Below are 23,323 nucleotides of genomic sequence, written 5' to 3' on the forward strand. Positions count from 1 at the left end.
TCAATAAACATTGAAGATCTTCAGAATCTTTTCTTCACAGAAAATTCTGATTTTGCATTAGACACAAAGAAGATGGTTTAGAATGTTAATAATGAAACAGGATGAATCATGGTTTGAGAGTTTCTGTGTGTTTTGAGTTTTTGTTATTGCTTAATACTTATATTTTAAAAGGCATGATTAGAAGATTTAAAAAATATTCAATTTCTGATCTTCCCACATACCTGAAATTTTTCTTACCACTGAAACAAAAGGCACAATATGTGCATTTTCCTCCACTACTGTTTACCTAACTGCTTAATAAAAATAACCTCTACTCTTTCCTATTCTAATGAAAATTGTGCTTTATTTTTCCCCCAAGATAGTTTTTCTTCTGCAATTATGTCAGAAAGCACTCAAATAATGTTGAATAGAATGCTAATTTCATGTGAGACACCAGAGTGAGGGAGGGGTTGTCACTCTAAGAGGATGCTAGTAGACCACCTAGATATTTGGAAATCAAGGAAGAATTTATGTTGGCAGTCTTGTACAAGAGCACCTCAAGTTGACTAAGGAATTTACACTTTATGCTAATATTCATAATAATCAATGAGGAAAGAATAATATAATTAAGATAGTACCATATTGGTAATATGGTATTATCCTAATTAAATATCCATATACCATAATTAGGATATTACAATATCTTTCAGGCATTTAGGGATTTAGACAACAGTCATCAATGACTGAGGACAGCACAAAACCAGATAGGTGAACATTAGGAAAGATGCTCAATGTTGGTTTGTGGCTTGAGATGTACAGATAGGTATAGATGCGGAGGTTAGGTATGGATAAGGATTCAGACCTAGGTAACATAGTTTGCTGTATGTACTATAAATCAGCGGTGAGATTTAAAAGCTTGGTCAGGGGAATCCCTGGGTGGCTCAGCAGTTTGGTGCCTGCCTTAGGCCCATGGGTATGATCCTGGAGTCTCAGGATCAAGTCCCACATAGGGCTCCATGCATGGAGCCTGCTTCTGCCTCTGCCTGTGTCTCTGCCTCTCTCTCTCTCTCTCTCTCTCTTGCTGTGTCCCTCATGAATAAATAAATAAAATCTTAAAAAAAAAAGCTTGGTCAGGTATACCCTGTCCTCCATCTCTCTCTCTCTCACACACACACATACACACACACACACACACTCACACACACACACATACATTCTAGTATTTCTGACATAACCTAAGGAATAATATCAGTTTATTGTTTTTGTTTATGGTAATTGACTTTATTGATTATGTATTCTTATTCTCTTCTTATACTGAAAAATACAACTTTAAAGTATATTTTAAGGCGTATTATAATTAATTTTACCTGAACTGGACCAATCATATATGAATATAAACTTGAAAATACTTTTTATAACTAATCCCATTCACAATCACACTGTTATAATTTCCACCAGCCACTAGAATAGGCACACACACAGACACACACACACACAGTGTTTTTAAGGAGCATCTTTGTAGGAATTGTCAAATATTTGTAATCATAATATCTAACATGAATAGTGAGCCTGATTCTACTATTCCATTTATACACATATTCTCACATTGGTGTTCGCATCATGTAGATGTGGATCAGGAAACTAGAGGTAAAGAAACTAGGTGGCCTTCCCAACATTACATAATTAGTAAAGTACCAAAATGTAGTTCTGTTTGACCCCCATGCACATAGTTTTAGTCCCCAAAATCAATTTATCCTGATAGTGCCCAGGTTAATTTTAGTGACAGTCACATATGACAACAGTCTTGGATATTGACAGTAATGTTTTCCTCTCTTTGGCACACAGTATGTTTTAAGGTGATCTGGTTGATTGAAATAATACTGTATATGTTCTATGTGACTCAGCCATTCTTCTCTGACATATGTATCCACAAAAATGAAAATATCTCTCCACGCCCAAACATGGACAGACCAGAATCTGTACTAGTACTGTTGCTACTATAACAAATCATCGCAAACTGGTGACTTAAGACAGCACAGTTTGGTTTTCACAGTCCTAAGGCACAGAGTTGATAGGGCTGCATCCCAGTAGGGGCTCCCAAGAAGAATTGACTTCCTTGCCATTTCTAGCTTCCAAAGGCTACCTGCCTTCCTTGGCTCACGATCCTTCTTTATATCATTCTTATCATTCTTTCCTTCATACCTTCCCCTATTAGACCATGACAGCATTATTCACAGTAGCCAAGTCCTTTTAAAAAGTCAAACATCTATCATTTAGTGAGTGGATAAAGAAGTAATGGGACCTCCATACTGTGGAATATGACTCAGCAGTAGATGCATCCACAGTGGTGATCCATCTTGAATATATAATATAAATTAGATAAATCAAATACAAAAGCTTCAGCTGTGTGGTTTCACTTATATAACATTATGGAAAACTCAAACTATCATGACAAAAAGTCTATCATTGTTTGCCTAGGACGGGGACTTTAATGAAGAGACCAATGCAAATCAACAAGAGAAATATGCAGGATGAGGGAAATGTTCTCTATCCAAATTATGGTACTATTTACCCAACATTATAAAGTATTCACAGCTCAACAGCTGTATACTTAAAATGGATGGATCTGAGTCAATGTAAATTACACCTCAGTAAAATTGGAAAATTTCTGATAGACTATCTGGTTATTTTAAAATTTCTTGTGTGTATGTCACATAATTAATTTCCCAGTGATTGGATTTGCCAATGATACAAACCTTGTCAACATAGTCACTAGAACAGTGAGTTTCACCTTTTTCATGATATAATACCAATAGGATTAGTTTGTGGTCGTCGGAAATAAATACAGAGGCGCCTGGGTGGCTCAGGGGCTGAGCATCTGCCTTCAGCTCAGGGCGTGATCCTGGGGTTCTGGGATCGAGTTCTGCATTGAACTCCCCGCAGGGAGCCTCCTTCTCCCTCTGCCAATGTCTCTGACTCTCTCTGTGTGTCTCTCATGAATAAATAAAATCTTAAAATGGAAATAATAATGATAAATACAATAGTAGATGAGACATCTTTCTTTTAAAAAATCTGAGATTGAGCATGCAGAGGTAGAAAAAATGGTATTGATAAAATTCCCCAAACTTCTTGAATCATTTTCTTCCTAGCATTTAAGTTCCCCAGCCAAGAACTAGCCTGGGAAAGTTATGCAAAAGAGTTAAAGCAGGAGCCAGGACCTTGTTTTCTATAAAGCTCCTCTGATGGGATAAGCAGTGAGAGGCGAACTGTAAAATAAACTTTGATGCCAATGTCTCACTGAAAGACATATCAGCAAAGATGAGCCTCATTCTTTATCATTTCTTTACTTGTAAAATCATCTAAGGAGATTGTTTCGATGTGAGAGAGTTAATTTTGTGGGGTGCTGTTTGCCAAAACATCCAAGGGACCTTTTCCTAATTATTATTACGATAACCATAAATGTACATATATGTCCTGTTTTGCGTAAGTTAATAGGAAGCCCAATTTCCCTCAGTTCTGCCAAACAAAACATAGGGCAACTTTAATTCGATTCATCCTTCTGCAGAATTATCTGAACAACAGAAGCAATTAATTTGTAAGTTATTTACAAATGCTCAGTGAAGCACACAGACTACTGATTTATATGGCAGCTAAAGGCCTATGAAGAAGGCGATGTTCACTAATCACGGGCACCTGGCACATGATCACCATAAAGTAAGTGAGACATTCTGAGCATCTTAAAATGTAGACAGAGAAGAGTCTACATTCATCAGGGGCACCTCACAGTCCTTCTGAGACTCCTGAGCTGAGCGCAGTGGCTAAAACCATCCCTTCTAGCCAGGGGTAAAGCATTCCAGGAATATCAATATCAATTAAATCACCGTGTGACCCTTGGCGAGCGTTTATCTTCAGCTCATGCATTAACTCCATGTCCCAAAAACTCACCTTGGAATTCTACCTCCTGTGTGTGTAGCAGTTGTGCACTTCCATTGTGTGAGTCCGAACCCTCATGGTCACTTTCTGTGTAACTGCCCTGTACTTACCCTGGCCCTACTCCACACATTCCACTACTTGATCCCTCTAAGACTACATCCCACTTAATTCTCTGCCCCACCTCTCAATGCTTCCAGTAGGAGGCTGGATGTGTTGGCACAATATGTGAGAACTCAGATGGCCCCGCCCCACTCACCTCTCCATCTGTCAGCCTTCCCTATGAGCTGTGGGTGCACACAGGTGTGTTATGATTCGGAAGGACTAAAGCACTTTGCCTAAACACAGCATTCCACTTTATGCTTCAGATAGATTTCACATAGATCAAAAAACTTCAGTATTATGATGACAGATACTCATGTGTCTTCCTGGCAAACTCTTGCAATACTTAGACACACCTACCTTGTCCTGATGCATCTCCAAGCAACATGTCACAATTATTCACTCCCTCCTCTGTGTTCTTGCTGTACTGATGAAACAAATTATTTTGTATAATTTGTATAGGGCATACTGTTGTGTATTACCTACAAACTATTTCCCAGCTATTTTTTTTTATTTCTCTACTATAATTTCCTGAAGATAGGAAACACGTCTTCTTCACCTTTGCAAACCCGGTGCCTGGCACATAGTTAGTGCTTGTTTTATACTTTGCTATAGACCATGTGGAGGAAAGTCTGTATTAATGCTAGATTAGATGATTTTCAATGTACTTTCCACAAAAAGAATTATTTATATCTCTTGCTTTCTCATTTTTTCCCCTAGAACCTGAACTTGACAAAACTAGTCCCTTTATAGTTTCATTCTCTTTGTTAGATGTTTGTCCATAATATCCCTGAGGTAGAGCAAATAAAACTTTCTTTTCTATTTCGTTAAAGCATACAAATAATGTATAATGTCCTTCTTTTCCAATATTTCCAGCTCTCTTAGGACATTCAGGATACAAAGACAAATATTAATTTAATTTCACTCTCTTTCCTTGTATTTATTTTTCATCTTATTTATTAAAAAATTCAGAAAGTGTAACAAAACACAGAGAAATGACTCTGGTGTAAACTTACATACTTTCTATGCTGCAGTTTTGCAGTATTACTGAATCAATTACCTTTTGAGAAAAGTACATTTCTGATGGTTTTTAAGTGAAGTATTAAAAAAGTCTTTCCCTCAAGTTCTTTGTAAAGGTTAAATATACACATTCATTGTGTGGTGTGAATCTTAGTAATATATTTTGGGAACACTGATTCATCCAATTTTCTCTGTGGATAGCAGACTGAGGATCCTTGCCCCCATAAAAACCATCAAAAAGGCATTATGCTAAAAAAAGGTTTCAACACCTCTTCTATTCAGTGAGATGAAAGTTTAGGGTTCTGTTTAAACCAGCTGATTTTTCATGACACTACCACTCATCAGATCAACACGTCACATTCTTCCCATTGATATTTATGACTCTTTTCCTAACTAACTCTGTGGTTCAAAAATGAACTTTATGGATACTGTCAAATGTTGTAGATAAAATCCTTAAAACAGATTCTTACCCTTAAAGATAGAACTATCAGTTGTTATCAAGATATTCTGAAATCAACTAGAAATAATAACTTAAAAAAAAAACAACTCTTCTATTTTAAAATATCTAGCTTTTCACTATTCTAGTAATTAAATGGTGGATTCTAACAAATAGTCTGTTCTATGTCACATCACCTTCTGGAGGTGGTCCTTGTTCCTCTTGTCTGAGAATTTATGCTAGCAATGCTTTGTTTTCTCTTATGTCTCCCCTCTCCATCTCTCTCTCTCCCTTCCTTTGTCCCTCCCTCCCTCTCTCTCATCCTTTAATCTTTCCTTCATGACTAGCTTTTCCCTTCCCTACACATCCTTTTTTCTTTTCTTTTCTTTTCTTTTCTTTTCTTTTCTTTTCTTTTCTTTTCTTTCTTCTTTTCTTTTTTTTTTTTTTTTTTTTTTACCTCTCTCTTTAAAAAGTTCTTTCTTTGACCTGGGTGACGGATCATTCCCTTTCCTTTATTTGTCAAAATTAATGAAAAAAACATTTATTCTCACTGTCTTCCTCTTCCTTTCGCTCCCACCTTAACCACTGACAAAGTGGCTTCACATTTCATTTCTACAAGGACTTTTCTTAGTCCCCGCTGTCCTTGAATTCTGTTGGCTTTCCTACATTGAAATCATAAATCCCTTTCTCTTTTCTTCTTGGAAATACTTCCTCCCCTTAATTGCATGCAGCTGTACTCTTTTGGTTTTCTTCTTACATGATTAAAATCTTGGACAGCCAGGATTCTGCCTGCTTAGGTCAAATTCTTACCCCATCACTACCTGCTGTGTGACCTAGCAAAGTTATTGCCCCTCCTCATGCTTAAATCCTCTCATCCAAGACAAAGTCTTATCTTTAGACCAGGTGATCTGTCACCATCATTATTGAAATAAACAATTTGCATTAAACTAATGGGTCTTCTCAAATCAAGACAAAAATTCTCAAAAAGAAAATTCTCAAGGAATAAAGTTGAATATACAGCAACTTTTGAAAATCAATATTGTACCATAGATAATGTGCTGCATTAAGCCTCACAAAGTTTTTGATGACCAAAATAGATAATATGAAACTAAAATTTAATAACTAGGCTTGTTTTTAGTCATTACTTAACAAACATTTGTTCATCCATTAAGCACCAGAGACTGTACTGGGTGCCTGGATTTGCAGTAGTGAGGAAAAGTCACATATAGATACTGACATTACACTAATTTATTCTGTAATTTAACTAATACCACCATTATTTAAATGTTTGAAACTTCCACTTGAAAACTGTGAATAAGCATTTTATTAAGGCACAGAGATGCCTGTTGCAATACAGAAATCCTTGCAGATCCCTGGTTTATTAGTCCCAGAGTCAGACATCCACGTTGACAATTATTTTATATCATTTAACCCATTTGCCCCAGGGTCTCTGAAATGACTTCTGCAGTATGTGAAAACTTCTATAATATAAGCTCAAACCAAATATATATATATATATATAAGCTCAAACCTAAACTTCGTACTTCCATTTTCAAGAATTATTTAGTGACTTAGAGCCATATCATAGACAGAAAATCTCGTGTCATGCACTTTCCTGAGAGCACCCTTTGAGGGAGAGAGGGTCCGAAGTATCATCAGCATCTAGTGCAGGGAATGCTGACGTGTTTGCTGTTAATCTCATTAGTGAAAATATGTACACATGTGGAACTGGGAAATTCTGGTTGAAGAGCAGGGAGCTGTGGTTGCTAACAACAAGAAGATGACAGGAAAGGGGAATGAAGTCTCTTATCAAGTGAGCTAATCCATAATGCATTTATGCATTTATGTGTAGTCATTTTGATGACAATGTAAATCTATATTTTAATATACAGAATACGCTCTGGGAAACACATTGCAGTAAATGCTATTGCTTTTATAAGATTACCCTATTCTTTATATGGAAAGTCATATTCTCTTGTCTAATATCAGTTCAAAATATTTATTAGTCTGCTTAAAATGGTCTGCTGGCTGGCATATTGGGATGTTCTACATGGTTTATGATATAATTTTCCTTTTCCTCTGTATTTTCTACATTTAGTCACTACCCACAAAACTCATTACATTTTTGCCAGAATTTTATCATGATTCCTGAGAACTGGGGGGAGCATCAGACAAACTTTGTATTGTGTTGATATGGACATTTTTTAATGTTATATTTTATTTATTAAATATTATTTTATTAATATACTTTTCTTCTGCTCTTTTCTTATGCTATTTAATTCAGTATCTCTACTTTTAGATGAGGCAAACCTGTCAGAAACAAAGTTTCTGAGAAAACCTTGACAAATCTAAAATTTTCCAAAAAACATTAATAAGGTTTATTCTGTATATGGCAACTTTAGTGGAGGTTCACTCCTGACAGTTTAAGGCACATAGTTAACATGCATACATAAGGAAAAGACAATACTGTTTCTATTTTAGTTACAATTATAGTGTATACCAACAAAAACTTTTTTCATTACTGGCAACTATATCTGACTAGCACTGTTGTTGTTTCTGAAAATACAAGATGATGAAATGTAGTTAATAGTGAAAAGCCTATAGTCCATCCAAACCAAGGGTCCCACCTTGTTTCTCCTTTCCAAGTTAAAGAAAGAGAGACCTAACAGGTGCACTCTGTTTGTAGGCCTGGCTCTCTATCAGTAAAGTTTCATCAACAGCTATATAACTTAGGCAATATTTTCTCTTCTAATTTTAAAATAAAATTAAAGTGTCTCGATTAAAGACACCAAGTTTCGAAGTAGTAAACCACAAAGAAACATCTGTGTATATGGTTCATGAATTTTCTTTAACACCAAAACTAATGATGATTAAGTAACCAGAACAATAAAAGGTCAAAAAGGAATTAGGGTTTAATACATGAGAAATTATAGGAGAATTCATAGATGGTCTGAATGAACCCAGCATTCCAAGTCCAAAAGTGTGAATTTCTGTTCTTAGAAAATTCAGAGACAGCGTTAGAAACAAATGTTCCAAAGTTAGGAATATGAAAAATTACAACATGAAAACTAAGGAACTGTTTCCCCAACCTTTAAGAGTTAAATAAAGTTGATTGTATGTATTAGAGAATACAGACCTGAAATACAGTGGCTTGCTTCCCTAGAAAGACCTTCATTGATCAGCACTATTTGCCGTAGAGAACATCTATGCTTGCTTCTTTATTGAAAGGATTCTCGTGTTCAGGAATTGGGAAATGCTGCTCAGGTGCTATGTCTGAATTTTCACAAGCCATTAATCTCTGAAAATTATTTGTCAGGCAGAGTCACAATTGATTAAAAACAAAAATAAAAAAACTTGTATCTTACAGGCATTAAATATCAGTGTTTCCCTGGAGGCAAGTTACTTCTGGTGAACTGGGGATAGTCCATGCTTTCTTCCATTCAGGGATCTAGGCCGGGCATCAGGAGGGGAGGGCTTGGGGAAGCATGCGTCCCTGAGAGGAACCCCAGTAGATATGAACTGGAGACCAACAGGGAAGATTGTTTATGTGATGGCCAGGCAGAAGGAGGACGCTGAGATTAATAAACCAAGTAACAGAGGTGGGGTCAGAGGTCCAAAATGAACAGATTAGACATTCCGTCTGGAAAAACTAAGTATATACAGGTTTTTCACAGCCCAAGACACAGAGGGAATAGAGGGAGGCACACGCGTCTCCATGTGGTAGTGCTGTGTGGCACTGGCTGTCGGGTTGGCTGCTTCTCTAGGGGTTTCTAACATGAGGATGAGCATGTTGGGCTGGTGATATACACCAGCAGGGCTCAGATCTGATGATATCCTCTTCCCCTATTGCAGAATCTCCCTGGAACTTCGTTTGGGTCCTGGGCCAGACAGTGTCAGGTGTGCATGGAAATCATTCAAGGACTCCTCAAGGTCACAATGATTGTTATAATAACACGAAGACACTAGGTCTTTTTTACTGTGCTGACATTTTCACTGACTGTGTAAGAACAGTTGGGTAAATCTGCTGGCAACTTCTCACAAATCAAGGTAGGGGTCACACACTACTTATAGTCATTGTACTTCTCATTGCCGTGTAATACACACACACACACACACACACACACGCCAATTTTATTTATGAGTGACCCTGATAAAGCAATAAAAATTACTAGTTTTATTAAATGTTGACCCTTGAGTATATGATCTGTCATTTTAATATTCTGTGTGACAAAGTGAGAACGTGCATAAAGCTCTTCTGTAGCCTGCCAGAGCATGGTGCTTGTCTCTGAGTAAAACCCTAGTGTGATTATTTCAGTTGCTCTCTGAATGAGCCCCTTTATTTATGAAGCATCATTTACTTAAAACTCCAACAGACTGACAAACTATGATTATTCACACTTGAATATTTTGCAGATATTTTCTTTAAAAAATAGAAAAGAAAACCTAACAAAATGAAAGATGAAGTAAACTTGTCCCTTTAAGAAGACAACTGCCAAGGATAAAATCCCAGCTTTTTAAGCAAAAATTAGGTTTTTGGAAAAATGATATCTGCCACCAAGGTCTTGAGAGCCTCTCACTACTTAAAGATGTTTCTCTTGAGATTCATGGCAATATTAACAAATGTATGCTTCAAAATATTGTATAATGAAATGTATCAGCATACGGAAGATCTTTTTAACTCAGTAAGGCATTATTTTTCGAATGGCTTATGCGTGTGGCTACAAAATCAACGGAGGTAAAAGATCCATTCAAAGTGTACAATAGAAAGTAGTTTGCATAATAAGCATCTGATAGATATGAGTTCCTCTTTCCTTTTGTCCTACAAAAATAAACACCCACCCACACGCAGACACATACAATATGCAAATCACAATAACCAGCAATATCATATCCTCCTAGTTATTCTAAAGCTTGCCATGCTCCCATAATACTCACAGCCCCTGTTGTGTGGATAATCTCACAGAAACTATGCCTGTGAGTTTGTTTGCCATATATTACTGATGTGCTCACTCTGCCCCTTTCTGATGTCAGGGGCGGTTGTCAAGGGGGTGGGACCACCAGTTCACCAGTGATCTGGACCTGAGCAGTCAGAGGCTCCTCACCCCCTCCCCTGTCCTTGGAATATCTATTCTTCTTACCTCCCCAGCTTCCTGAAGCTTGTCCCAAGCATTGGGACCATCTGAATGATGTACATGACTGACCCAGTTAAGGCCTCCAAATAAACTTTTAAGATCTGGCAGACAGGTGCAGAGATCTTGTAGATCTACTTGTGGCCGTCCGACACAAGCCTCCTCATCAGAAAGACTCGCTGCCACCTGCCATCCTAGAACGGTCTGCCTGATTTCTTCATCTCTTCCTGTGCTCCACGTAAGGGGCCCATTTTAGATAATACCTGGGAAGCTCCCAAAAAGGCTGCAGACTGGCATGTGGGACCTTCTATCACCGTCCTTCTCTGGCAGTCCAAATAACCAGAGTTCAGAATAATTTGTAAAGGGGGAGATTTACTTTCCTTGACCTTTCCCTCGTACCTTCCAGCAGACACCAGACGCTAGCTACTTCTTGACTTTCAACAGGGCGCTCTCTTTGGATTTAAATCTAAAGTATTCTGTGCCCACAGAGAGAAAATACATAGGTCACTGTTAGAGTAAACCACTTGTTTGCTTTCATGATGCCATAATGTAGACAACTTCGAAATCCCTAACTCCTGCTTAGAAGTGCCATGAGGAAGTGAACTACAATCTGAGAGTGTTGGCTGTTGTATCTCTAGGTTTTTATCATCATTGTTTATACTAATTCATTTATCAAATTATTAATGGCTCAATCTTTCATTTCACTTTGGCTTTGGGAATCTGGTATCTGATCCAAATCCTCTTCTTTAAAAAAAAAAAAAAAAAATCTCCTAAAACATGAAAGCCATTGGAGTGCATTGCAAAGCGTCTTTCCCTAGGTGAATAAACATCTAATCTATCCATTAAAGCAATTTTGAAAAGTATCAGGCAAAATGTGTCTAAACATATATATTTTGTGTATTTAACAAGTAAAAATTATAGTAATTAAACATATTCAAAAAAATTAAACATATTCAACTTTTATCTAAGAAAATTCTTAGAGGAATTTATTTTTCGTTTTCATTTTGTGATATTCAAATAAAGCTCAGTTGCTCAGTGTTCTCATTTAATAAACAACCTTTAATATACTTTTAGACAGTTAATGTCACCCTGGGTCTTTTTGTTGTTGTTTTTCTAATAAGTACCTCTTACTCTATTAACCCTTTTTCACATGGGCTTAATTCTATTCATTTAATCATTTTTGTTGCTTGTTGCTAGATCTATTTCAAATTTGTTCTGTTTTCAGATATCATTTTAAAACATAAGAGAAAGTCTGCACTGTGCAGATTAAGTCAGGTCCTTCACAGAGGCCAGATACCAGCCAGCCCATCCAAGCCATGCAGCACCATTGTTCTGCCATGGGGCAGTTGGCTCCCATTTGTACTATATTCAAAAATTCCTTCTTCCAGGATACTTTAAGAATAAAGTAAATCAAGTCCCCATGCAGTGCTAAAAATAATGTTAAGGAAAAAAATGAGAATTAGGTCATGACAAAGTGGTCATTCTAGTATTTATTCATTTTAATTTATCATTTTTGGAAGCACGTTCTAAAAGATTACTAAAGACAAGTGTTCTTTATCCTGAGAGGTGCTTGATTGGGTGTTGGTCTTTTGAAACAACACTTCTATCTAATACCACTTCTCATCCCATCTTTTAGACTAGTTCATCTGATTCTGATTGCATGCTACCAAAGGCCCATTTGTGAGACACCTGCTGTGGCTAACAGACTCAGGTCTGCACATGACCTGGAAAGCTCACCATTTATTGTCAGGCATTAGAGACAATTGCTCCAATGTGGGTCAGACCTATAGAAGAAGAAACAGTACCATGGCAGCACTGATATGGGAACGATTATATCTAGGAAGTCACAGAAGAAGCTGGGCATTGAAGAATAAGATGAATCAAGGCATAAAAAGCTATGGGGTCAGAGCTAATAGGGAGTTGAAAACATGAGATATATCTGGGAAAGGAAGAAAAACTCAGGGAATAGAATTCAGTTTGCATAGAAGTAGCAGAGGAATGATAAAATATAGAGACAGAAAAATATGTCAAATATGTCCTTTTTGTATCTATTGCTTGTGAAAAGATGTGAAAATGCAGCTGTACTAGAAACAAAAGAAGAATGGGAAAAAAAAAAGTGGAAAAAAATCCTGGAGAGTTTTTGAGCCACATTGCAAAACTTTGAATGAAATAATAAAGAGATAATAAAGAATTGATGGTAAATTAAAACTCTCTGAGAACACAAGTAACATAGTTAGTGAAGGAGGGAAGAAGACAATGGAGTCGGGGAACAGGATTATCAATTGGGGGAGGCCAGAGGAGGTCTGAGTCTGGAGCAGGTGAAGTTCAAGCAGCCAACAGCCCGGATGGAACAGAACCGACATGATGAGTATACTGTAGTGAAGCAAATAAGAATGAATGGTCACAGCAGATGCTACAAGTGACCTTCCTCTTCTCTCCTCAGCATGCACCCTGGGCCAACTTCCAAATGCCGGCACCTCTGATTTTACCTCGGAGTTGTCCCTGAGCACCAAAGCCTGTTCTGCTTACTTGGTGGGTGGACTAGAAACATCGATGTGTGGTAGCCCTCAGGATCAACCATCCCTCAGCCCATGGCTGATGGGAATGTTTGGATCATTAGTTTGTCTCCCCACCTCTTGGGTGGAATAATTCTCAAGTGCTTGTTTCTCCTCTGTCTTCAATAGGATAAAGGTCCAAGAGTCCACAGTGGTCGTGCATGTTCCATTGGGTCCCTTCCATTCCTTGTATTACTTACCTTTCTCCATTGGTGTCTCCTGGGATCACTTCCCAAATATTCTAGTCATGTTCCAATTATTGGTTTTTAGGATCTGTTTTAAGGAGAACCCAAATTAAAAGAGTTAGGCTGGAAGTAGTCCTACAGATCCACAGATTGATGTGCTAACAATGACCCTGTTTCTAGGAGTAGGTCACTAATAATTCCATTGGAATTGCTGGAGATAATTCCTGGCATTCTTCTACATCATAATTACTAATGCTTTCTCCTGAGCAGAATTAAGATGAAGGGGCCTGAAATGGGGATATACGCTGTATTAGTTTTTTTACTGCATCCATAACAAATCACTACAAACTTCATGACTTAACACAACACACATTTGTTATTTTTTATTTCTACAGGTTAGAAGTATAATATGGATATCACTAGGCTATCAGGTGTCAAGAGCTCTGTGTCCCCTCTGGAGGCTGTCAGCGAGCATCCATTTCCATGCCTTTTTTAGATTTTAAGAGGCCACTTTCATTCCTTGGCTTCCTTCTACCTTCAGAACCTGTAATATGGCCTGTTTCTGACCCTTCTTCCAATAACCATATTACCTCTGACGCCAGCTAGTTAAAGTTCTCTGCTTTTAGGGACACAGGTAATTAGATTGATTCCAACCTGATAATCTAAAATAATCTCTCTACCTTAAGGTCCTTAACTTAATCACATATGTAGATCCCCCTTCTGCCATGTTAACAATTTCTGGAATTCTGGGGACTAAGATGGGCACATCTTGAAGGGGCATTATTTTCACCTAGCTCACTGGCTCATGGGAAAAAGAAAGTATGTAAGAGATGTGAAGACAATAGTACTTAAAAAGCTTGTGTGGTTTGTTTGTTTGAGTTAACTGCCATCAAAGCATAGGAGGGAAAAATTACAGACTCAGGTCAGGCAATTAACAACTAAGGGTAAGCTGTGAAGAAAGAAGACATCTATGATAATATTTAGATATACCCTGTTTCCTGCAGGCAGAATATGAGGCTGGAATCTGATCATGATAGAAGCAGGGTTGAATTCATAGCCCCAACAAGTATTATAGGAATAAGAGTGTGATAGAGGAGCATAAGTGTGTATGCACCTTAAAACCTTGAACATCCAAATTCCCTTAAAATTTCTGGGTCTACAGGAATGAGTGGACCATGTGGCTGTTGGAAGGCATCAGGTACCTGCTGGCTCTGGGCGGGGACATCCGTTCCTTGCCACATGGGCCTCTCAATAGGAAAAGTTACAACATGGCAGCTTATTTACCCACATAAACTCTGAGACAGTAAACGTTCTTTTAAGCTGCTAAGTTTTGGGATAATTTGTGATTCAACACTATATAACTAATAGAATGCTCAAAAGAAAGCAAATTTTATAGATAAAGCACTGAACAACAAATAAGTATAATAAGACCTCCACCGACAGGCAGGCAGTCTTTGTCCTTGGCACTTCATGGCTCTTGAACCAGTCCAGTGAACTAGTCTGTGGGATGGTTACAGTGCCAGCGATGAAGACTACACACTGGGATGACAGCACAGCCTCCTCTCATCTAGACTGACAAGGCTGTTGTCAATGATGACTGTAGGAGCAGGCAAGATCAGAGACAGCCTTCAGTGCACCACAGCTGCTTGTGGCCACTAACCAGCTACTTAGTGGCATATTGTTCACATCGGATCACGTGTGCTTTATCTTTACTGAGACTGATGTGTTTTCTTGGAATGAGTTTGTCTTCACCTATTCAGGCGTCACTATCTCAGGCTCACATAATATCTGTTTTATGATCATGGATTTTCCTAATGTGGTCTTGGGCTAATGGACCTATTTGACAGTAGAAGAGATATAAAAAATAGGACAATGAGATTTGTTGGTCCTATGTCATACTGTATCACTTAGAAACGGTTTTCTAATAGAACATTAGAATGACTTCATAAAAGCTCATTTGAATTGAGCTCTTTGGGTGAATCTTTGTAGGACTGGAGTTGAAGCCAGTAGCTATTATATGGTGCTGTATCCTCAGTAGTAGAATAGATACCTCTGAGATTAGAAGTACGAGTACAGGCTTTGTGCTCAGCGGGGAGTCGGCTTGAGGATTCTCCCTCTCGGTCAGTCCCTCCCCCTACTCATGTGCGTGTACACATTCTCTCAAATAAATAAATAAATAAATAAATAAATCAATCAATCAATCTTTAAAAAAAAAGAAGTAGGAGTACATCTATCTCTTTTGCCATCACTGTCAGTCATTGACTCACTTGGGTGATTTTTACCTCCTTTTCTCTGAATAACTCTCTAGAATTCTGGTTTTGGAGGGAGGATGCTCATACTAGGGACCCACTACAGTTCCATCAAACCTAGAGATCTAGAGGTTCTATCAGAAGTGATTGACTTATTAAATTAAATTATATTGAATATTATTATATTGAAGTGAAAGATTGCTGCTCTGCTACTGGATTGGAGAGGAGTGTGTCTAGATCATGTAACTTTGTGAGATGGCTGAAATCAGGGATGCTGAGTTTCTCTCATGCCTGGTGATAAATATAAATGGGCAGCTGCAGCAAGCCTGGTCTGAAAAGGCATGGTAACCAGGATGAAGATGTGAGTTTCCTGTCAAGGATGAAGATCTGGCCTCCTCAAACAGCAGAATTGTTGGCCAAGGATTAGTAGTATCTACAACAGTCAGTAGAAGAAGGAGATAATGAATGTCAGTTATACCCTTGGGACCCATTGGTGCAACAGAGACAGTAATAGTGAATATAAGAAAATAAAAAGAACTTTATCTTTTTAAATTTAATTTTATTTTTTTATTCATGAGAGACACAGAGACAGAGAGAGAGGCAGAGACACAGGCAGAGGCAGAAGCAGGCTCCATGCAGGGGCCTGATGTGGGACTCGATCCCAAGACTCCAGGGCTACGCCCCAGGCCGAAGGCAGTCACTAAACCACTGAGCCATCCAGAGATCCCCTGAAAAGAACTTTAGATAGAATCTGAGTAATGTCTAAGCAAGATTCCCAAAGCTATCACCGGCAGACATCTTGGACATTAAATTTTGGCAGTGATAATAGTGTTCTCTATCAAATACTGTTTTATTTTCCTTTTTCTGAACCCACTCTTGGTACCCCTGGCAGAGTGACTGGGTTATGACAGTGGGATGGCAGTGAGAGTTATATAGGCTGGTTATGAATAATCTTCCATGGACTCATTCAGTCTCTTCTCCCCTGCCATTATGAGCAGGAAGGTACCCGTGTCTGATTTTATGCCCCACAATGGAGGCCCTTCCCTGACTGGCATAATTTCATTGAGTCAACAACAAATTATTAATATGTTAAGCCATTAAAATTTCAGGAATGATTTGTTATCACAACATAGCATACCCTAACCTGACTATTATTACTGAAAGAAGAAAACAGCAGGAGGAGGAAGAGGGAAAAGAGAAGAGGAGAAGGGAGAGGAGGAGAAGCAGCTCCTCAGTAGATGGACATACCAGGATGGACACAGAAGAAAATTTAATGAGGCATCAAACATTGACCTCAATTCTCTCACAGGGAAAGGCAAAGTATGGATAAAGACATGATGTAAGAGGACATTTACAGAGAACTCCGGAGTTTCCAACAACACCTAATGTGTGTTCAGGAGAAAGAGTGGAGATAAAAAATCTACAACAACTATAGAAGAGAGAAAGAAACGTCTGTGCGGAGGCCTGCCTCCGGGCTCACATGGACAAGGACCGCCGAATGGCCAACAGACCACAGTTGACAGGAAACAAAGGAGGTGAGGAGAAAGAGCCACCAGCTGGTTGGAGCTGAGATAAAGTTCATTTTGATTTCAGAATTGAGTTACTCATTTTAAGAACATGTGAAAACATTGATGGCGATGCAAAGGGAGAGTGTCTATCAAGAAAAAGAAAGAGAATAATGAGATAAACAGGGAAAGAAGCAGAGGGAGGGGCCCTCGGTCACCTGGATCCTTGGGAGGTTTCTGGTACGTGCATGTCCTGGTTGTGCTGGGTTTTCTGTGCCTGCAGACCTTCCACACTGTGTCTTTCCAGGCCGTGTGTGCCCTGCAGTCAAAAAGCAGCATCTAGAATTCCCCTGCACGTTTCTCAATTGCACCCCTACCTGCCTCCTCAGCTGTGTGTCCTGTCGCTTTCGTCAGCACAATCCTCTTCACTCATTCCTAATACTTCGCCCCTTCCTCACAGAGGAAGCCCACACTTGCCCAATGCCGTTCTGTCTCTGCTTCTGCTTCTGCCTGAAATGCCTCTTTCCCTTCATCCACCCAGCAAATTCACACTTACTCTTTAAGGATCAGATGAACTGTATTCAACCTGCCTGAGAACTTTTCCTGTGCTTTGAAGGAGACTTCCTTGCCCTTACCATGTGAGGTCTGGTGTTGACACATGATGAAAGTGCACTGGGCAGGGAGGCCTCCCCTTGGCTGCCTGTGTGCGGTGCTCCCTGGGCTGGCCGTACCTGATGCAGGCTCAGCCCGCTCCTTGTTCTCTGCTCCTCTCTCACTGCCTGTCTCACAGTGCGCAGCCCGACTGGCCCACAAACCCCGACTGAGGCCATGAAGCAGCAAGATGGGTTGTTTGCCCTCAGTCACACGCCATCAAGTCTGGGCATGGTCACCGTGTAATTTCATGAGATGACTGAAATCATAAAACGATTTTAACTTTATTTCATTTTCTTTCATTTATTCATTTAGCTTGATCATCTACACAATCTAAAAGTATTTGGGGTCAGGAGAGCTGAGAGGACGATTAATTCAACAACCATCAAGGCATATGACAGCCCTCAAGGCAGCTCGGAGCCGCTCCACTCACCAGCTGCTTCTGGACGCGTTTGCCAAGTTGCCAGACATTGTGGAAAGAGCAGTTGCTTCCCATATGACATCTGTGATATCAGGTGGGTCTCACCACGTCCTTGTGCTAGGCCAGGCACTCCTAGGCTCTCCTACCATTTTCTTCAGTTTGTGAACTAAAAGCACATTATATTTTTTTCTCTCTCCCGTAACAGTCCTGGTTGCTTGGCCTTCTTGCAAATAAGATTCAAGAGAAAATTATACATGGCATATGTCTATTTTGAGGAGGCCAAGGGCACTGCCTATTTTGGCATTTTACAGCAAATTTAATCTGTAGTAAAGGTATTGTCCCAGTTAGGAGTTTATAAAAATGTAAGCTAATCTCACACTCACATGCTCACACACACATACTCATAAACACAGGCACACACGCTTACACACACACATACACAACCTTTTTGGCCTGAATTTTACATTATTTTACTGGAGTGAAAATACATTTCTAAAATCGTATGATAGTAGGTAACACTTGTTCAAGGCCTTTATTTTGCCTTAGAAATAGCAGGCCGATTAAAACCAGTAAAGGAATATTTCTTTTGTTATAAATATGCAGCATTTTGTTCAGAGTATTTTGTATTTTGTTCAGAGCATTGCTCCAAATTTAAACATATAGGCCTAAATTGCATTCCCAACCAATTCAGCTTGTTTTGAATTGAGCTTTCCAAATAGACTGTTCAACCATCAGCAGCTCAGTTTTAAGAAAAGAGCAGAATTGCAAGGCACGCTAACACATGGGTATTTGGTTGACCGCTGAAGCTGAAATTGCTTTCATGCTTCTCTTCTCACTCATCAAGGCAGCAACAAGCACTCGGTTTGTGAAAGCGGAGGAGACTTTATTACGTTATTCTACTTTTTTAATGGCATCATTTACATACAGCGAAATTCATCCTCTTTAACAGATAGTTCTACGTTGTGACAAATGCATGAGCAAAGTCACATTCCCATCAGGGCATCCGAAGTGCAGAAAAGTTTCCTGCATCCCGTGGAAAGCACTGGTGTGCTTTCTGTTCCTCTGCCTGTCTCTTCAGAATGTAACGTAAATGACATTGTGTTAGGATGTAGCTTTTCCACTCTGCCTTCTGGGACTTAGTATAGTGGATCTGAGTCTGTGCATGTTACGGAGTCTCTCCATAGTGTATTTTCTTTCTGTTGCTGACCAGTATTTCATTATGTGGATGTGTTACACTTTGTTTATTCCCTATTTGACAGATATCCCAGGTTGGATAGTCATGAATAAAGCCTCTCCAAAAATCCACCTCCAGGATATTGTATGAATAAAAGAGATTCTCTCTCTTGGGTAGATAGGAGTGGGCCTGTTCTCTTGCATTGTAAGTTTATGTTTATAAGAAACTGCCAAACGGCCTCTTGCCTGATTCCAGTCTTGCTGGTGAGCACCCAGTGGAGGTTCATGAAGAGGAGCTTTAGAGCCATGATGAAGAACCTGTGTATCTGTGGCTGCGGGGGGCTCGTCCTGTGGAGCTTACACTCACCCGCACTCTGCCTTTAGAAATGTGTAAACCAATGTAGCTGAATTCTTCATGCTTTTAATGGCACCTGCTGTCTTTTCCTCCCATGTTCTACCACAGATAATCCTGGGCTCATGTCCCGTCCCATCCAGGGAACTTCTGTCTCTCTTTAGATTTCAGTCTACTTTTTTGCCATGTAACCCCAGCTTTCTGGTAGATTCAAGAAAACATGTGATTCTGTAGTCTGTTCTTTTCTTGTTGTTAATGGGGAAGCAATGTTCCTTCCAGTTTTCTCCATCCCAAATGGAAGCTTAGCTAAGCGGAGGTTTTTTAATGAGGCCAAATTATCATTTCTGATGCTCTTAAGCATATTTAAATGAACAATCTTTAGGTAAGTGAGCTGCCCAGTGAAGGCGAGCCTTGGCAGAAATGCCTTGAATATTTTAAATGCAAATTAATCTCTCCAGTTTAGTTGTCTTGGAAACCTAAGGAGATATTCTCCAGAGTTGACTTGGAGTTTTGCAAAATATACTGATATAATAAATAAAGAACCACTGTGTTGATCATTGTATATTCACATCATGAAGACAGAGCTGCATATAAAAATGGAGACATTTTGACATAAATTAGCCACTAAGACTTGCTTCAAAAGCTTGTGAGGAAAAGCCATCCTCTTACTGGACTTGTCACCTTCTTGTCATGTTGTCAGTTGTGTGTGATTCCTTGTTTTCTCTTTTCTTTGTGTAGTTCCCCTAATTCAACATCCATGCCCTGATGGTGAACTTCTGCAAATTTTTTAAGGCCCAAACTATCTTGTAAAAATTCCTGCCCCTCCTCTCACCAGAGGCAATGGTGGTTTTGCTTTGGACTGCAATCCACTTTGCACAGATATGTTCCAGTGAAGTGGCAGATATTCTTTATTATTCTCTCTGCCCTTCTTTCTTCATCACAGAACTCTGGTTTTATGTAGGTTTTAATTTTCTCCAGATGTATGACATCTTTGACAAATTCCACTCTCTTTAATTGGGAATAAAAGGGACTCCACAGTCGAATTCCAGCTAAACACTGCATTTTCCAGGTTTGTCGTTCCTTGCCTCAAACACCAAAAGGCTTCAGGTGCACTTCACAGACCATTGGATTTCCCTCCTCCTTGCCTTGCCTCAGAGCACTGCCTTCTTCTGCAGTCACTTCCTCCCCCACTAACACACTTGAAATCAGCTCTGGAAGCCCTTCCTTCAACAAGCCTTGACTGATTCTCTCTCTGGTTTGTGACGTTGGCCCCAAATATGTCCCCTTTATCATCCCCACCATAACGTGCATGATGGAATTATCATCTGCTCATCTGTTTTCTCTCTCTCCTTGCGTTCGGGGCCTCATGAATGCAAAGACTGTCTTCCTCAGCATTATTTCCTCTGCACAATGCCTGCCACATTCAATGAATATTTCTGTTTGATGGTTCATTTAGAGGACAGTACTTTTCCTGAATTAAAATTCATTGTATCAGGAGATTAAAAATATAAGCTGCAGACAGGAAGAAAATATTTGCAAAGATGCAGCTGATGAAAGACTGTTATCCAAAATATACAAAGAACTCTTAAAACTCATTGATGAGACAAGCAGCCTAGGTAAAAACTGGTCAAAATACCCTAACAGACACCCCAACAAAGAAGATGTCCAAATGGCAAACGGGTCTATGAACAGACACTCAACATCATGTGTCATTAGGAGATTGAAAACTAAACTACAGTGACAAACCACTACACACCTATTAGAATGGTTTAAATCTAAATCACTGACAACACCAAATGCCAGCAAGGATGTAGAGCACAGAGAACTATAATTACTCATTAATCAAGGGAATAGTACAACCACTTGAGAAGATAGTTTGGCAGTTTCTTACAGAGCTAAGCATAGCTTTACTACAAGAGCCCATCGTCATATTTCTTGATATTTATCCAGTATTTTATAAATATATGCCTACAGGGCATATCTCTCATAAATAAACAAAAAAAATCACACAAATAAATAGGTAAATAAAATCTTTTTTAAAAAAGATAAAAATATATATGTCTACAAAAACCTGCACATGAAGATTTATAGCAGCTTGATTTATTCATAATTGCCCCAAATAAGAAGCAACCAAGATTTCTTCAATAGGTGAATGGATAAACAAACTGTTATAGACATAGATTAGAATTTTATTCATTGTTAAAAAGAAATCATGTAGTAAGGCACGAGAAGACATAGAGGAGGGGGGATCCCTGGGTGGCTCAGCAGTTTGGCACCTGCCTTCAGCCCAGGGTATGATCCTGGAGTCCCGGGATTGAATTCCACGTCGGGCTCCCTGCATGGAGCCTGCTTCTGCCTCTGCCTGTGTCTCTGCCTCTCTCTCTCTCTCTCATGAATAAATAAATAAAATCTTTAAAAAAATGGAGGAAACTTAGATGCATTACTGCTAAGTGGAAAAAACAATCTGAGGAAGTTACATACAGTTTAATCCCAACTATGTGACTTTCTGGAAAAGGCAAAAATATGGAAACAATTAAAAAAAAAGTGGTTATAGAAGAAGAAGGAGGAAGAGGGAGAGAGGAGTGCAGAGGTGAAGCACAGAGGGTTAATGAGGCATGGAGGTATTTTGTGTGATCCTGTAATGCTGGTTACGTGTTGTTGTACAGTTTCCAAACTCCATAGGGTATACATCACAATGAGTGAACACTTATGTAAATTTGAACCTAACTACCTAATAATATGTCAAAGTTGGTTCACGAATTACAACAAACATATTACACTAATACAAGGTATTCATAATAGGGGAAGCTGTTGGGGATATGGGAGAACTCTAATTTTTGCTTAATTTTTCTATAAGCCTATAACTCTAAAAATAAAATGTATTAATTTTCTTAAATCAGTGCACAGCAATTTACAAAATATAAGCTCTTTTCTCCCTGAGGACCATGAAAATGGTTTGAAAATGAATAGTGGGTACAGTTTGCAGACCACTGTGTCGTGTACGGGAGAGAGGTAGCTGGTTTAGAACAGCTGCAGCATAGACACGTGAGTTGTGAGAACAAGATCATGGTTAAAGTCAGGTATGTTGCCCAGACACAGTCTTGCTTTTCATAAAACTTGATTCTCCATGCCTGTCAACATGAGATGGATCACGAGAGACAGAAAACCAAACATCTGGCTCACTGGGCCCCTCATGACTTTGCAGTCACAAGGGCTTTCCTTACTCAATTTCTCTCTCCCTTTAAACATTACCTCAGGGTGATTGGATGACACATATCATTAATACCACTTTACACATGAAAAGACGCAGGCTTGGGGTACCCGGGTGGCTCAGTCAGTTAAGTGTCTGCCTTCAGCTCAGGTCATGATCTTAGGGTCCTGGGATTGAGCCCCACATCAGACTACTTGCTCAGTGGGGTGGCTGCTTCTCCCTTTCACTTTGCTGCTTCCCCTGCTCGTGCTCTCTCTTTCTCTTAAATAAATTAAATGTTAAAAAATAAAATAGAGGAAAAGACACAGACTCAGAAAAGTTGAAGTTGCAGCAGGACTTGAAACAAGTGTCCGGTCTCTACAGCCTCTAGCTGACCCACGTCCACCCTGTTATCATCATGATAGGTGTAAATCTATGTCTCTTTC

General features: G+C 39.1%; 1 long non-coding RNA gene across 13 annotated transcripts in view; it reads right to left on the reverse strand.

Moving 5' to 3' along the window:
* LOC140630868 (uncharacterized) overlaps window positions 1–13,510 on the reverse strand; it is a 56,189-nt gene extending 42,679 nt beyond the window's left edge. For 6 of the 13 annotated variants that reach the window (XR_012028553.1, XR_012028551.1, XR_012028546.1 and 3 more), the window contains exons 1-3: window positions 10,403–10,512; window positions 8,604–8,765; window positions 4,372–4,438 (exon numbers count right to left, since the gene is read on the reverse strand). This is a non-coding gene — a long non-coding RNA (uncharacterized lncRNA). The other 7 variants (XR_012028552.1, XR_012028549.1, XR_012028548.1 and 4 more) reach the window with 4 other exon arrangements.
* Between the last annotated feature and the right edge of the window lie 9,813 nt (window positions 13,511–23,323).

The sequence above is a fragment of the Canis lupus genome, chromosome 3 (genome assembly GCF_048164855.1).
Source record: "Canis lupus baileyi chromosome 3, mCanLup2.hap1, whole genome shotgun sequence".
NCBI classification, from domain to species: Eukaryota; Metazoa; Chordata; class Mammalia; order Carnivora; family Canidae; genus Canis; species Canis lupus.